Here is a 16,672-nt window from a genome sequence, read left to right as displayed (position 1 = left end):
GATAATTCTAGTGTGGTCTGCTGTGATAACTCTAGTGTGGTCTGCTGTGATAACTCTAGTGTGGTCTGCCCTGATAACTCTAGTGTGATTTGCCATGATAACTCTAGTGTGGTCTGCCGTGATAACTCTAGTGTGGTCTGCCCTGATAACTCTAGTGTGATCTGCCCTGATAACTCTAGTGTGGTCTGCTGTGATAACTCTAGTGTGGTCTGCTGTGATAACTCTAGTGTGGTCTGCTGTGATAACTCTAGTGTGGTCTGCCCTGATAACTCTAGTGTGGTCTGCTGTGATAACTCTAGCGTGGTCTGCCGTGATAACTCTAGTGTGGTCTGCCATGAGTGTGGTCTGCTGTGATAACTCTAGTGTGGTCTGCTGTGATAACTCTAGTGTGGTCTGCTGTGATAATTCTAGTGTGGTCTGCTGTGATAACTCTAGCGTGGTCTGTTGTGATAACTCTAGTGTGGTCTACTGTGATAACTCTAGTGTGATCTGCTCTGATAACTCTAGTGTGGTCTGCCATGATAATTCTAGTGTGGTCTGCCATGATAACTCTAGTGTGGTCTGCCCTGATAACTCTAGTGTGGTCTGCCATGATAACTCTAGTGTGGTCTGCTGTGATAACTCTAGTGTGGTCTGCTGTGATAACTCTAGAGTGGTCTGCCCTGATAACTCTAGTGTGGTCTGCTGTGATAACACTTCTTCCGGTTTTGTGCATCTTACCGTGTCTTTGTCTCAGTTCATCAAATTATCCCAGTACTCCTATATAATTTTTGGCTTGTTTGTTTTTCATGACATGGTTTCTCTGTGTATTCCTGGCTGTCCTGGAAATCACTTTGTAGACAAGGCTGACCTCGAACTCACTAAGCTCTCCTTACATATGCCTCACCCGTGCTGGGATTAAAGGCATGCACCACTACCACCTGGCTTTTACTCCTCCTTGTTTACTGCACAGGGTTAACGATGCTGACTAGTTAGTGTTTTTTCTCTGCTAGGTGGCATTTTTTTCTCCAAAGGCCAGGAAGGACTCCTCCATTTGCCTGTTCTTCTACCACAAAGCTCTGCACCATCCATGCTCTTCCCTGCATCAGGACCATCAATTGCACGCTCTCCAACTCTCAACAGTTTGCCCGCCTTCCCTTTGATGGGCATCATTTTTTATGTTCATTGTAACCTTTTCTGTTCCTTAAATACATATTATACTTGAATTCTGTATGGGGAAGGCATAGTTTTCAGCTGATTTTTCTAGAAGAATCTGTACGTAGTCAGATTATGTTTACTTGATTCCACACCCAGCATCTGATGCAGACTTGAAATAGATTCGACTTTGAGTCTCGAGTGAATAGCATGGTGCCTGGCACAGGTAAGGTCAGCATGACATGACCTGGTCAATAAACAATTCAATACTGATTACATTTTTTTCCTTATAGTCATCAAATTTTATCACACTATTAAATTTAACTGGATTAATGATTTAGTTAAATTTTGAAAAGTTTGATAATTACAGTGAAAGAGCTATGAAAGACATAAATACTCACAAAATATAAAGCTGGAAAAAATCATGCATATTTAATCCTGAATAAAAAGGTCAAAAGTTGGTCTGCATTGATGAGTTACAGCCTCGCCATCACTGTCTTCTCACCCAAGGCCAGCTCCTCCATGTAAACTATGCACAGGATTGGTCAAAAAGGGCTCCACCACGCTAGTGTTCAGTGAAGGGACATTGTTATTTCTTGATGTGGAAAAAATCAATGATAAAGCTACAAAATGAAAGAATGGTATGGAAGATCTGTGCTTAGGACTATAATGTCTGCATGGCCTCTGCAGGCCTCGCTGCTGATGCAAGGATAGTCATCAACAGGGCCTGGGTAGATTGCCAGAGTCACTGTCTGACTGGAGAGGAACCAGTCACTGTAGACATTGCCAGCCACATTGCCAGTCTAAAGCAGTGCTATACTCAAAGCAATGGACAGAGGCCATCTGACTTCTCTGCCCTGCTTGTGGGTTTTAACTTGGATGGCACCTCCAGACTCTAATAGACCAACCCGCTGTGCACACACTGTACCTTGGTGCCAATGCCATCATTTAGGCACCAAGACTTGGTCTGGGCACCAAGTCAGTGCATGAGTTTCTAGAGAAGAACTACACTGATGATCTGATCATCAAAGCAGTAATCAAGGCACTTCTTGAAGGGGACCACTCAAGGGGCCAAAACATTTAACTTGTTGTCATGAGGTAGGATCATCTCTTAAGAGTCTAAATCCTGAAGAAATAGAGATGTTGCTGAAATCAAAGAAGATAAAGAAGAAAATTAAAAAAGAAACAAAAGAGAGCATTTTGATCAAGTGAGCATTGGCTACATCAGGTTTCAACTTCTGTGTTGTGGGTCTATGTCAACTTATCTGAGAGTAAACATCTACACTTATTAGCTAAAAAAAAGTGCCCAAAATTATGGCATTCATCCAGATATAGTATGGTAAAGAACATTGTGTAAAAATGTTTGCCCTGAGCATGGAGAAGAAATAAATGTCTGGGTACTTGTCATATTAGCTAGCACTGTTTGAGAAGAAAAAATAGGGACGCACATAATCTATGTAAAGAAATGTGTGTGTTCTTTTCTAACTTTGTATTGATTATGATTTCACATCATGCATCATAATCCCGCCCCCCCCCCTTGTCCTCAGTCCTCTGCCCTTGCAATCCCCACCGTCAAAATCTCCAAATTTAAAAGAATAACCAAAATATCTAACAAACAAAACATCTCAGTGTGGAAGCTTTAGTGCAGCCCAGTGAGTCACACAGTATACCCGCTCATTGTGGGAGGTGGGAAAGTTGGCCTTGGAGACATGAGCCCTGAAAAGTTGGCCCTGTCTTGCACCAGATGCAGCAATCAGGAGAGGAGGGAGCTGTACCTTGCCTATGAAAACAGTATAGTTAGCCCTGGTGGTGGAGTGCAGGTGAGCCCAGGCCCAAGCATGTTAGAGCAGGAGAGCAACCTCCCCACCCGCACGCTGCCTGCTGAACTGGGAGAAATAGCCCAGGCAATGCTGGAGAGCTCTCCCTGGTGGTGAAGACTAGGGAAAACTGGTAGGCTGACCAACCCAGCTACCACCCAGGCCCACAACCACAGCTATAAATTAGTCCACTCCCACTCCTCATCCATGAAGTGCTGGAGTAAGAAATGTGTTTGAATGGAGTTTGCTCCACTGCATTTGTCATTGATAAAATATATCCTGTAACCTAGGTGCCATTTTTTTTTCATTTGCAAAGTAGTGACAATATAAACTTCTGTACACAGCTGTGATAAACACCCCGGAAATTTGCATGTTTTTCCACCAAATACAAAGCAGCACAGAGGCAGTGGGCTGCAGAAGCTGCAGCAGGCACAAGAGCAGATGCAGTGGACTGCAGAGATGTACCTCCACAGTCTAATGCGTGAACTTCTCCTGACATTGTTTCTAGACATAGTAGGCTGGAGAGCTAGTTCATTAACTTTATTCTGGCTAGTTTAAGATGACTGAGGCAGTCTAAAGGACATATACAATCCATATAGTGTCACCAAATTCTCTTCATTTAGTATTTTCTAATGTATTATAGATGATTTTTATTGGTAGGTTCTGAATGAAAATTGAAAATATTTTGGCTTCCAAAATGGCTTAGTGGGTAAGAATGTAACAAAAGGAGACATATTTTAAAAGTTTTAGTCCAACAAGAATGAGAAAATCCATAGAGAAGCACAAGTATTAATCGTATTAATCACAGTAGCTATTTTAACTTGTTGCACTTTGAACAGATACTTACACACTTAAAGAAACACAAATGTTTCAAGAACCTGTGGAAATAGGCAATGGGGTATGTATGCTAAAATTTAAATTTACAAAAATGACTTTATCCTAAGAACACTAGGCTGAGGAAATGGTTACAATCAGCATTTTCTTTTGTGTATTTTATAGAACTGCCACATATCATACCTCTTCCACCACCATGAAATTCCCTCCATAAGCTCCTAAAACTAAGGAAATAGTTTTAAAAACACAGGGATGTCAATAAAAAGATATCAAGTTCATTATATCTTAAATTCATTCTGGGCTCTTGCATGATTTATCAGTTGTGGGGAACACATTGAAATCCTGGGTTCTGAGCCCTGTTTTCCCAAATACTCTAGGGCTAGAGGGCTTATCTGCATTGTATTAAGAACATGCGGCCAAGTTGAAATCAAGATGAACTTCCTAAACAACTTCTTGCAACAGAAACATCTTAACACACCAAGAAAGCATTTTGAGCTGTAATTAATCTAGACATGAGTAAAGTTTTTTTCCTTATCTTCAGACTAAAAATAAAGGGTCAGACAATGGCACCCACCCATGTACACATCTGGGCTGCGGTTGCTTCAGGAATGCAAGCAATGAAGTGATTCTTCTCAGTCTGACTCACTAGCTGTTACTAAAATATCTTTAACAGTATTATTTTGGGAGACTAGGGCCTGGGGATGAATTCCTGAGAACATCCAGTGGTAAATTACATTGTGTTCCATTTCATCTCTCTGTATTTTAAAAATCCTTTTATGTCTTTGTGATGTCCCATGTAGGGTCATTGTTTCAGTCTCCTGTCCTGCTGACGCTGGTGTTGAGAACATGGCTTGATTGTGGTAAGAATATTCAGGGGAAGTTCTAAGTCTGAGCCAAGCTTTAGGGTTCTCCAGTGTTCTCATTTAAATGTCTTGAGCGTTCATGAATGTCATGGACAGGACATTCTACTGAGCAGGGTCAGAGTACATGTACAGGGTAGGCCTATATTTAGCTTGAAGAGAGGAGCAAGCCCCATCCAAGCTATACTAGCTTGATCAAACACACTAACACCAGATTTGAAAAAGAAAACATTATTTCTAGTTAAAGCTGCTGAGTTTTCAGATGGTTGTTATATAGCTCAATATGCTAACAGCTAACTAAGATACACAATAACAATATATTTCAAAATTTAGGACAGACATGGCTATTGAGATGGATATTATTAGAAGAAAAATATACACTGTGATCACAGGCACATTAGAAGAGCTGATGACTGAGACCTGTGAACGGCATATTCAAGCGAGTATTAAGGCCTCCTAGTTTCCCAGGTGCTGACAACCCTCTTCAGCGCTCCAATATATAGAAATGACTACTCTTCTTGACTGTCTACCCTGGTTGGTTTAGCAAGCAACAAAATCAGAAAGTAACACACAAAGACATGCTTTATTAATGAATGAAGAATGTTTCAAAGTGGGATATAACAGAAGACTTTAATTATTTACTACGCAGTAGGAATGTGACATAATACAGAATGTATGTAGACTAAAATATATTGAGTATATTCATCTTGTTTCATTAAAATAGCTGCACAAAGGCAAGTACAGAGTTTCCTTCTGCAGTGTGGATTCAGTTGATCACCTACTTTTGTGTGCTTTAAAATCTAACTTAATGGGCTTCTTCAGGATATTGCTAAAGATTAGTAGTTGACCAAACTCCTTTTGGAAGACTACAACATTAATTTACGCCGTCTGAATAAATTGGAAAAACAGAACGGCTTTTAAAAGAATGCTTTCATGATTATTGTTTAGAAGTACCACATTACCAAAGCCTATATTTTTTATGCCGCTCACAAGGTACAGATTTTTATCCCTCTATTTTTTTTTAATGTCTGCTTCCAAAACATGTGGTTCCAACTATGTGATAAGAAAGGAACAAGCTGACCTTGAAACTTACAAAATTATGTGATGTTATTTTTTTTTGCCTTAGTTCCTGTGACATCTATGTTAAGCCAAAATTTAGCACATATGTCTAATGTTAACAAATATTTATATTTAGGCATAAATACAAACACACACTGGATCATGTAGTCTACTTTGGGTGCTATTAAAATTTCCTGGATTCCATTGGGTAATGGTTATATAAAGGGTAAAGATTTTTAGTTTATTTTCTTGAAGGCTTGTTGGTGTATATTTTCAGATAGCCAAGAAATAATAAAATATGGGACAACTTTTGCCCAAAGAAATAGAACATATTTACACAAACCTTTGACTTGGCAACCACAGTCAAATTCTGCAGGAACTAACGTAATAAAAGTTATAGTCATTTTGGGTATGTGTGGGCTCCCTAGAGTGGAATGCCCCACTTTTTTGAAGCTTTGTATTTAATTAAAATTATGATGCAGATATGACCTCAAGTGTCTTCTGGAAAAAAGGTATAGTTAAGTAACCCAGAGTTCTTGTTAAGTAAGACCTGCAGATGATGAGCAAGAGAGCTGCAATCCCACCTGACCTGCAGGTGAGAGGGAGCTCTACAATCCCACCTGACCTGCAGGTGAGCACGACCACTGCAATCCCATCTGACCTGCAGGTGAGCAGGAGCAGAGCACTGCAATCCCATCTGACCTGCAGGTGAGAAGGAGCGCTGCAATCCCATCTGACCTGCGGGTGAGCAGGAGCACTGCAGCGCTGCAATCCCACTGACCTGCAGGTGAGCAGGACCACTGCAATCCCATCTGACCTGCGGGTGAGCAGGAGCACTGCAGCGCTGCAATCCCATCTGACCTGCAGGTGAGCAGGAGGGCTGCAGCACTGCAATCCCATCTGACCTGCAGGTGAGCAGGACCACTGCAATCCCATCATCAGTGACCCCAGCCTCTTTGTGTGTGCTCTGAGATTCATGGCTCTTGCTTCCTGCAGCTCCTTGTGTCTCTTGACTTTAGAGTTTCAGCATCTTTTTTGCAATTCGGGCTTTTTCCTGTTCATTCATTTACCAAAGACAGAGTCACAGTGCCATTTTCAAATTCTCCTACTGGGAGGCATTAAGAAAGTGTTGATTTTGAGCAAATAGCATAAAACTTGAAATGACTAATGTTGACCATAAACATCTCTTCAAAGTACCCTTGCTTTAGACAAGCGCCTATAACCTTTAACATACATGTCACACGTATAACGTGTGTGTTGCAGGTATAGCATTATTCAAACTCCCACGGTAAGGGCCCTCTCTGCAATCCACAGCATTACTATCTCTTTAAAAATGCAGTTTGGGCCGGGCAGTGGTGGCACACACCTTTAATCCCAGCACTCGGGAGGCAGAGGCAGGCAGATCTCTGAGTTCAAGGCCAGCCTGGTCTACAAGAGTTCATTCCAAGATAGGCCCCAAAGCTACAGAGAAACCCTGTCTTGCAAAACAAAACAAAACAAACAAAAAAAATGCAGTTTGACATTTAGTGTAAAAATGAGGTTTCTATCTCTTTTAGTAGAGGTATTGGATCAAATAGGTCATTAATATCCTTGAACGTGTGCTTCAATAATATATTTCAACATTACATGATATGAAGAAAACTAAAAGATTCTAATCCAGTTATCATGATCTTGCTGACATTGCAAATGTGGCACAAATGGTCAGAGAATAGGAATTTTCTACAAAGAACCACAATGGGTTGATATTCAAATTGCATGCAAATAACTTCTGCTGAGCTAAGTGTCTCTAATGTTTGCTAATATTGTCAAAACAATGAGGTAAACACTGCGACCTCTGTCAAAAATGTGCATACAAATTACCCATTTGCACACATAAATGTCAAATCTGTTCAGTCTCCACAGAAGACCTGATTTTAAGATGCTGTGTGAATACAAAACATGTTCTTACTCAGTTACACTGTCAAATTAACACAGGATCATAAATGGCATGAGCCCCTCAGGGTTTCTTGACCATCATCAGCAAGATATGAACACTATCATTCTTTAAAATACAAAAGTTACACACTTGAGGGCGTGCTCTTGCAGCCCCTGTTCCCTCATTGAGGAGCCAGTGGCGGTTGTTAGCTAATGGGGGAAGGAGGATCCTTCTTTTATAAATGCGTGGTGTCTGGTACTTTTTCCATGTTCTAGTGGATGCCTGAACAGATACAGGCAGCACTAATCGGACTTAGTGGGTTAGGAAAGACTAAGAGAGACTGCCTGATGCCTTTGGTTGTGTAAGAGAATTACTAAATAAACATGCACAAATCTCAGACCTGTTGTTAGGGCACTTTTGACTCTGAAGCAGTCAATCCAGAGGAAACATGGAGAGCATGGCCATGGAATGCATGCTATGAATCCAAGGGACACAGCTAAACACCCATGACACCCTGGTCTAAGCATGGATATTTTGATTGATGATGTGAGATCCCAATCCACTGATTTTTTACATGAATAATTCGAAGTGCTAGAAGAGCGTATTTTAGGAAAAATCAACACAATGGATAAAATATGTGACTCTACCTACCATGCCAAATTCAGTCATAGCACGTGTCTCCTCAAAAGTATTGTTCATCTTGGACATGTGGCTAGAACATTCTTTGGGAGAACCAAGATCAGAATAACGGCTAACAGCTTCACCTTGGGAAACTTCAAAGGATAGAGAAACCGAGACACAAACATTCTAGACATAGGAATATGTCCGAAACTGGGATTCATGTAGATTTGGGGCAATGTACGAGGCAGAAAGCAGTGCTGCTCCCAAAGCATAAACATCATGAAGCCACAGCATTTCCACTCCCTGATACTGCCTTTTTCAGGAACAGACAACATCCAGCCACCGAGGAGCAGAAGAGTTGTCTATGTCTGTCTCCCCATTTCTCTCATTCCTGGGAGACCTGTCTACACGTTCTGACTGCCAATGGACCCCGTAGTCTGTTCAGAGGTTCTCAGAAGCTCTGGGGAGGCTAAGGCCTGCAGAGCTCAGCCCCGTGGCCTTTCCCCCTTGACTGGGTTCCTGCCATAGCAGCGTGTACACCCTCCTCTGGGCAGTGACTGCTGTCCTATACTCTCACAGCTCTCTGCTACATAGACCACAGAGTCCAGACCCGAGCATTTGGAAAGGAGATTGTTTCCATCATTACTGTTTTACGTGACAGGATAACAAAGCTCAAAGAGGTATTGATGGGTCTATGGGCCTGCAGGTAAGTCGGGAGGAACCCAAGAACTTAGTGCCAACTCTTCTGATGTAAGGGCTTTGTATGTCTTTGGTTTGTATCCCTGCTCCAATTCCAGGGTTTGTGCCAAGATGTACTGGGAGCTTTTCTTCACAACTATAATCGGTACAGAACATTATTATTTCAAGGGATATAGTACCATGCCTTTTTGCATGAGGTAATATTTTTTAAAGTTTGTGTTTTATAGACTTATTTTGGATATAAGAACTAGATTAAATCAATATTTTCAAAGAACAGATATTAAGGATTTTGTGGCAAGGTGTGATATTTATATCTGTTACATTAAAGTATGAAATATTATTCTTCCATATTGGATATATTTCATCTAGTGTGTTGTTATTTATTGTAGATTTAAAAAGTCCTTCCATAAAAAGCTCATCTTCCCTATAATTCTATCAAGGAAGGTAGAGCCTGGCCACTAATTTTGAAGACATTCGCTCCATATCCATTGTTATAAACTCAAGTTACAGTTCTTCAATTCCATCATTATCTTTGTGTTTGGCTGCCTTGCTGCAGCTCCAAGTGCTGATGGTCTCAAATACAACCTTCTCCACAGCGAGGCCTCAGAACCTAATGTCTGTATCAGATATCTGAACTGTAATAAGACTTCACTTTTTGATGTCATTCTAATGTCAGTATATTCCATTTATTTCATAAATAGTAATTTGCGGTTAGCCTTAGAACATAGGGTCCAGTGTCTCATAGCCCCAGGCCTACTGCGGCTCTCTAATCTAGACCAAAAACACTGCAGTTGGTATGCAAAATAAAAATTAACATTGTTTCATACTTTCTTTTAATGCAGAAAAATGAAGACCTCAGGAATAGTTTGTTAGCTTTGCCTGAGACATTTTGTTTTATTTCATTTATAGTTTCTAGTGAAGAAAGTCAATGCTCTTATCGGTTTTTTCCTCAGTATCATAAACAAGGTTCCTGGTTTTGAAGTCAGGGTACATTGTCACTCTGCTTAGTTCCAATACTCCAAAGAGATACTCTGAGAGTATAGGGATATTTTCCTATACCAAGTACACAAGAACATATCAATAGGTAGCAATGTTAAGAGGTACGTCAAACAGAATATTTGTGATTGAATGGAAATAATAGTGGAAAAGTGGATGGTTAAGGAAACTCTATGCCCCGTCTCCCAGAATAGACATAGACCACTGAGGCATGAATATTGTTCAACTCAACCATCCTAATAATAAGAAATTCCATAGGCCTGTCATCATACCAGTGCTCTGAGAACTCTGCCATGTCCAGGTTGTTAAATTCAACATACTGGGGGAGAACAGATAAGAAGTGAGTTGGCTCATGTTTTTCTTTTTTTAAAAAAATGAAGTTCTTATTTATTTATTTATTTATTAGGCTTTGTTTCTGATTTTCATGGCTGGAATACACGGAAATTTTACAGGCAGATGGGCTTCAGTCATACTAATTACCACAGCAGTCTGTTAGCCCAGGTGCTGTTGAGAGCAGGACAGCCACATAATCAACACTAAGGGGATTCTGTCCTCTACGAGACAGCTACAGAAGCAGTACTTCTCATGCATGTAATTTGTAAAGTACCCAAATAGCCATGTCTGGGGTGACAATGAGCCTTTTCTTATTTACTTGGGATCTTTCAGTATACATAACTATTCTACAAAAGTCTGGCATGTCACACAAACGAAGGGACTTGCCAAGCAATAACTTTGGAAGTGTTCTGACCAGTTGCTGACTGAGCAGACTTCATGCTATTTGCTCTGTCTGAAAGGTTAGGAGTCTTATGTTTCAGAGGTAAAGGCCTGTAAGTACCACCAAAGCTGGCCACTTTAAGATACTTCTCTTTAATATTATTGCTAAATATGTCACACCATTTTAGACTACTCTTCAAAATTAAAGGATATTCATCAATCACATGCATCCCAATGTAAAGCATCTGTTATGACTTTGCAGGGGGCGGGGGGAGTCCCAATGAAGCCTCTCCCTCTTTGCTAATAGAATACCCCAGCTGGCTAGAGAAGACCAGAAGTGAAGAGGGATGGGCAGCACAAAGGCAATGACTGAAGGATTCTTCAGCGACACTCACTGGATGAGCTGAGACCCATGTGGGTTTTGACTCAGGGTCTTTGTTTATGAGGTGATGACTTTAGCGATCAGATGGAAATATAGGCTTCTTCTATGCTTGTACCTGTGATGAATACTATTGTGGGGGTGATGAGCTGCTTCTTGTCAATTCTGCCATCTTAGTGCATATTGGTAGTTATATCAAGCACAGGGAAAACATGGACAAAACAACTTACATGTAGCAAAACCAAACAAAAATTCAAAAAGTTGTGTGATACATCTAGATACACATTTTCACTAGAACCCAAGTAGGTGCAATGCAAATGCAGATGTGATTGAGTCCTTGAGTTCTAGGGGAGGATTCTGGATAGTTCCAATAACTCCCATCAGCATGCGACACTCCGCAAATGTAACCGGCACCTCTTACACATCTGTCATTAATTTCTATTCTATAACACACCTCAGCATGCATGGATTTTATCTCCATTAGTACACACTTGTTTGAAGGATGACATTGGCTCCCATTCTTCCATCTGCCCTCATGTCCCCAGCTAACTTCACGCTCAAGGAAATTAGTCGTCAAATAGTCACCGCAAAAAATTAATAATGTGTTTGTCAGACCATTTCTAAGTTTCAAATCTGAAACATCCATCACTCATTCTTGTCCACACACTTCTGGACAGTTTGTGAAACTAAGTCAAAAGGCTTTCGGTGAATGGCATTGTCTCACACTTGTTGGCTAGGAGAGTGAAGAGGGACAAGGGTAAGACAAAGCTCCGAATAATAAAGGATTAGGAAAGCCAGCAAATAAAAATAGCTTCATATCTTATTGTGGGTCTCACGTCAGTGGGAAATGTACGTGGAGGTAGGTGAAAGGTTTTACTAACAGTTTTGTCAAGTGTACTGTTCTCTTTTTTGTAGATCTATGTTCATTTTGTTATTTAGTCCTATTTTTTGTCATATATCATGAACAAGAGACATGTTAGGAATTTTGCAGAACTCAAGGTTGAGCAAGGCAAGAAATCTGACACAGAAAAATTTAATGATGGAAATAACTCAGCAAGAGTTTTAATGTAGCAGAGCTAAAATTTCAAAAGTAATATTATAATGAAGAAGTAATGAATGTTCTGACGTTCAGACCTCATTTTCCTCAGAGTGATGCTTTCTCTAAGCTTATGCAAGCTCTTGCTCCTGTGTTTGAAGAGAGAGGCCCCCAAAATGTGCCTGGAAAGCATTATTTTCTTGACTGAGTATTAAGACCACAAGAGGTTATAAGTGTTTTTCTTCCCATGAGAACAAGAGGGCACGTGAATACAGTGTTGAAAACTTTCAGATATTTCCATCAAAGTAAGAAACACAAGTTGCGATGGCTTTACGCATGTTAGAACTTTTGATCAGGCTGAATGGGAATTCTGAAATGTCAGAGACTATAGTTCATAAATGAGGAGATTAAAGGACAGTGAGATAAAGTAAACCAAAACCAGATTGAATGCTTGTCTTAAATAAAGATGACCTCAATGTATTAAGACTTCATTAGTTTTGTGTATGTATTTTCCATATATGGTGAAGAGGTCCAGATGAACATTCTCCTAAGTATACTGAAAATGTTCAAATAAATAAATATCAATTTATCAAACGTCCTTAATCCAAGGTTTTAAACTTGCAATAAATTTATAGAAACTGTAAATGATTATTTCAGAATTTATAATCAATATCCATGTCTTAACAACATGACATGAGCCCCGTAGACCAAGATAACATTTTTACTACAATTTAAAGATTATGAGAAAACATGGGCATGTGAAACACAAGTGTTCTTAACACATTGACAGCAAGAGACAGACTTGGGGGGGTTGATAATGGTTTATAAACAGCAGCAATCAAGGTGACCATGGAGATATTCCTTGCAGGACAGTAATGAAATCTTTCAGTTGTCCTTTCTATGTATTTACAAATGTGTACTTTCACTCGTGTTTCCTGTCAGGCTCCTTCCCTACCGCTTTCTATGTGTACACAAGCATGTACTTTCTGTCTTAGACTTCCACTGGATAAAGAGCAGATTGAAGTTGAGTTCCTTGAAGCCTGATGAGATATCTCATGATTTTCTTCAGTTACATATCTGCTTATGGATCTCATCAGTCTTTTGGTGTTTGTTTCAAAGACAGGTGAGATGAACCCTGTTCTCTCTTTAGTGTTTGTTCGTAACTGTGTGTGGGTGTGATGTCTATGTGTAAATACATATGTGTGAAATCAGTGTTCTCTCCCCATTTTCCGAGTATTTAGGCTATACAGTGAGAGCTAATTTTCTGAATGATAGTCACAAGACTGTGCAGGAGTCTCACTTAACAAAGAAAAGTTCAATTATGTTCTATGCTACATTTGCCAAGAAATAAATTTCAGGGAATATTTAAAGTACTCCTGGGGAAAAAGTTGCAGTAACCTCCAGTTAGGTCCATGTGCACATCTGGTTAGCTCACAATACCCATCAGTCCCCCACAAGCACCTATGCAGTGTGGATTTACAGTCTTCAGTGCACAGCACTTGTGCAGTGTGGATTTACAGTCATCGATGCACAGCACCTGTGCAGTATGGATTTACAGTCATCGGTGCACAGTGCCTGTGCAGTGTGGATTTACAGTCATCAGTGCACAGCACATGTGCAGTGCGGATTACAGTCATCAATGCACAGTGCTTATGCAGTGTGGATTTACAGTCATCAGTGCACAGCACCTGTGCAGTGCAGATTTACAGTCATCAGTCCACAGTGCATGTGCAGTGCTAATTTACAGTCATCAGTGCACAGTGCCTGTGCAGTGTGGATTTACAGTCAAGAGTGCACAGTGCCTGTGCAGTGTGGATTTACAGTCATCAGTGCACAGTGCCTGTTCAGTGAGGATTTACAGTCTTTAGTCCACAGTGCCTATGCAGTGCGAATTTACAGTCATCAGTGCACAGTGCATGTGCAGTGTGGATTTACAGTCAAGAGTGCACAGTGCCTGTGCAGTGTGGATTTACAGTCATCAGTGCACAGTGCCTGTGCACTGTGGATTTACAGCCATTAGTCCACAGTGCCTATGCAGTGCGAATTTACAGTCATCAGTGCACAGTGCATGTGCAGTGTGGATTTACAGCCATTAGTCCACAGTGCCTATGCAGTGCGAATTTACAGTCATCAGTGCACAGTGCATGTGCAGTGTGGATTTACAACCATTAGTCCACAGTGCCTATGCAGTGCGAATTTATAGTCATCAGTGCACAGCACATGTGCAGTGTGGACTTACAGTCATCAGTGCACAGCGCCTGTGCAGTGTGGATTTGCAGCCATCAGTGCACAGCATCTGTGCAATGTGGGCTTACAGTCATCAGTCCACAGTGTCTATGCAGTGCGAATTTACAGTCATCAGTGCACAGTACCTGTGCATTGCGGATTTACAGTCATCAGTGCACAGCACCTGTGCAGTGCGGATTTACAGCCATCAGTCGACAGCACCTGTTCACTGCAGATTTACGACACTTTTAGTGTTTGGGAGTGTCTATAATTGCCATGTTTACTCCATAATCAGATGACGTTTTTAATTAAGAATTTGAGTTAAGAAAATTATACATCTGGTATTTGAATCACCAATACTGCTGAGAAAAGTCAATGAATTAAGCAATATACAAACCAGGAATACCAACTAGCCTGAGGAGACTGTTTAGCTTTGGAGATTCCAACTGTTTTGTGAAAAGTTTTAGACATCTGATAGGTGGTTGAATCAGATGATTCTTGTCAAGTCTGCCTTCTTGTGAGTCAGGGGTGATAAGAATTAACTGGCCAGATCATGAAGCTCTTTGTTTCCTTATGGGTTGAAGGTACAACAGAAAGTCTGCATCAAGGCAAAAGCACCACAAAAACTAAATAATTACAGCAAGGTAACAAGCTTCCTGAAAGCTAATTCTGTTTAGTATCTAGGCAATGATAACACTTAAAAGATGTTACATTCTTTTAATGTAAACCTTCAACTCTTGTTTACCAAAACCAAAAGAAAAGAAAAAATAGCAACAGAAAAAACACCTTTTATCCTACAAAAATAATTTCAGCTGCTTATAAACACACACACACACACACACACACACACACAACCCTGGTAGTATCTGTCCCATGGTACTTGGGAAATCACCGAATGCCAGTCATACCAGCTTTCCTAGTATCTTCTAGAGCAGAATAGCTTGTCCAAGATGTCCAATAAACAGCTGCTCTCAAATTTGAGAAGCCATTACTGGCTTTGGGAAAGCATAGGACTACTGATACAGTGAAGAAATCAAATGACCCAGGGAGATGACTCTATGGGCAAATCACCTGCAGCACAGCAGTGAGGCCAGGATTTCATATCCTAGCACCAAAGAAATGCCAAACAGGCTTGGTTAACACCTTATGATCCCTGCACCCAGAGATGGAGCCAAGGGATTGATTCTGCTGGGGCAATCAGACTACCTGAGTCTGCAAGCTTAGGTCCTAGTGACAAACTCTGCCATATATGTAAAGGGGAAAGTGGTCAAGTCAAAACCCAATTGGCAAGTTCTGGCCACCATGTTCCTATGCTCCCATGCATATGTGAACACACATACAGCAATGAAAAAAAAACTGAATGCCTGAATAGATCTAAACATCTATGGCAAAAAATGCTCTATATAATTAATATTCTTCCCAGAATATTTTGTTATGTTTTCTCTTAAAAAATTATATATTTCTAAATATTGAAGAGTTTGTTAAACTGGGGCATCCTTCTCCTCCTTCTGATTTGTTTTTCCAACATCTGGCACCCACATAACCAACCCCTCTTCTTGCTGAACCTGGATCTTTCAGGAATCTTTTACTCCTCAACAGATCTCACCGTCTTTCACATCTGCTCTCCTGATACATGATTTCCTTCACACTGTTCAGAACTGGACTGTGGTTTCTTCCTCATATCCAACCTCCCCAATTTGTGTGTATGCCTGTGTCCTCTTTTAGAGGCATTTCATATCATTTACAGCTGTATCCTCATAGGCCAGCTAATGCTTCCTGATATGCATTCCGCAAACATTTCTAAGATATAGAAAAGAGTATGGTAGCATTGATGCAATTAGAATAAGAAGTGATGCATAGTCTTTCATCTGAGACAAACACAAGAGAAACAGAAATAAAAAAAATCTCATGCAGATAGAAGAGCCTCTAAATAATGGGGCATAGCTAAAAACACCTAAATACATATGAGGTCCTGACTCAGGACCGTGACTGCTTTTGGGTTCATAAGTAGACATCTGGGAGGGAGGCTCCATGGACCCATGAACTCTTTACAGCACAGAACAGTTGACAATAGAGAAAAATGTGTACACAGGAGTTCTACACAATCACCCTTGTCTTCTGACTCTCTACTATAGAGTCAATGTCAATCTGGTTTCCTCAGAGGTCCATTTCCCTCGTGTGGTCTATGGTCTAGGCAATGGCCAATTTTACCCAGCCTTTTAATTTATATTTCTGTTTGCATGTAAACTTCGTCTTTGACAGGACCCACATCAAATGGGACCATCTAACCCCATTTCCTTCTTCCCTATTACTCAGTCTTCAGTTTTCAAGCTCTACTAATATCTCCTTCTCAACTTCCTGCTCCATATCCTTTGCTGCCCC

The 16,672-nt window shown here is 40.6% G+C and overlaps 1 protein-coding gene and 1 pseudogene across 2 annotated transcripts in view; one reads left to right on the top strand and one right to left on the bottom strand.

Moving 5' to 3' along the window:
• Pdgfd (platelet derived growth factor D) overlaps window positions 1-16,672 on the bottom strand; it is a 215,166-nt gene that overhangs the window by 113,522 nt on the left and 84,972 nt on the right. The gene's annotated exons all lie outside the window — the stretch shown is intronic.
• On the top strand, window positions 1,734-2,236 carry LOC130872591 (proteasome subunit alpha type-7-like; annotated as a pseudogene).

The sequence above is a fragment of the Chionomys nivalis genome, chromosome 4 (assembly GCF_950005125.1).
Source record: "Chionomys nivalis chromosome 4, mChiNiv1.1, whole genome shotgun sequence".
Lineage (NCBI taxonomy): Eukaryota > Metazoa > Chordata > Mammalia > Rodentia > Cricetidae > Chionomys > Chionomys nivalis.
Note: the sequence above shows the minus strand (reverse complement) of the source record. Positions and strands in the feature narration are given on the sequence as shown.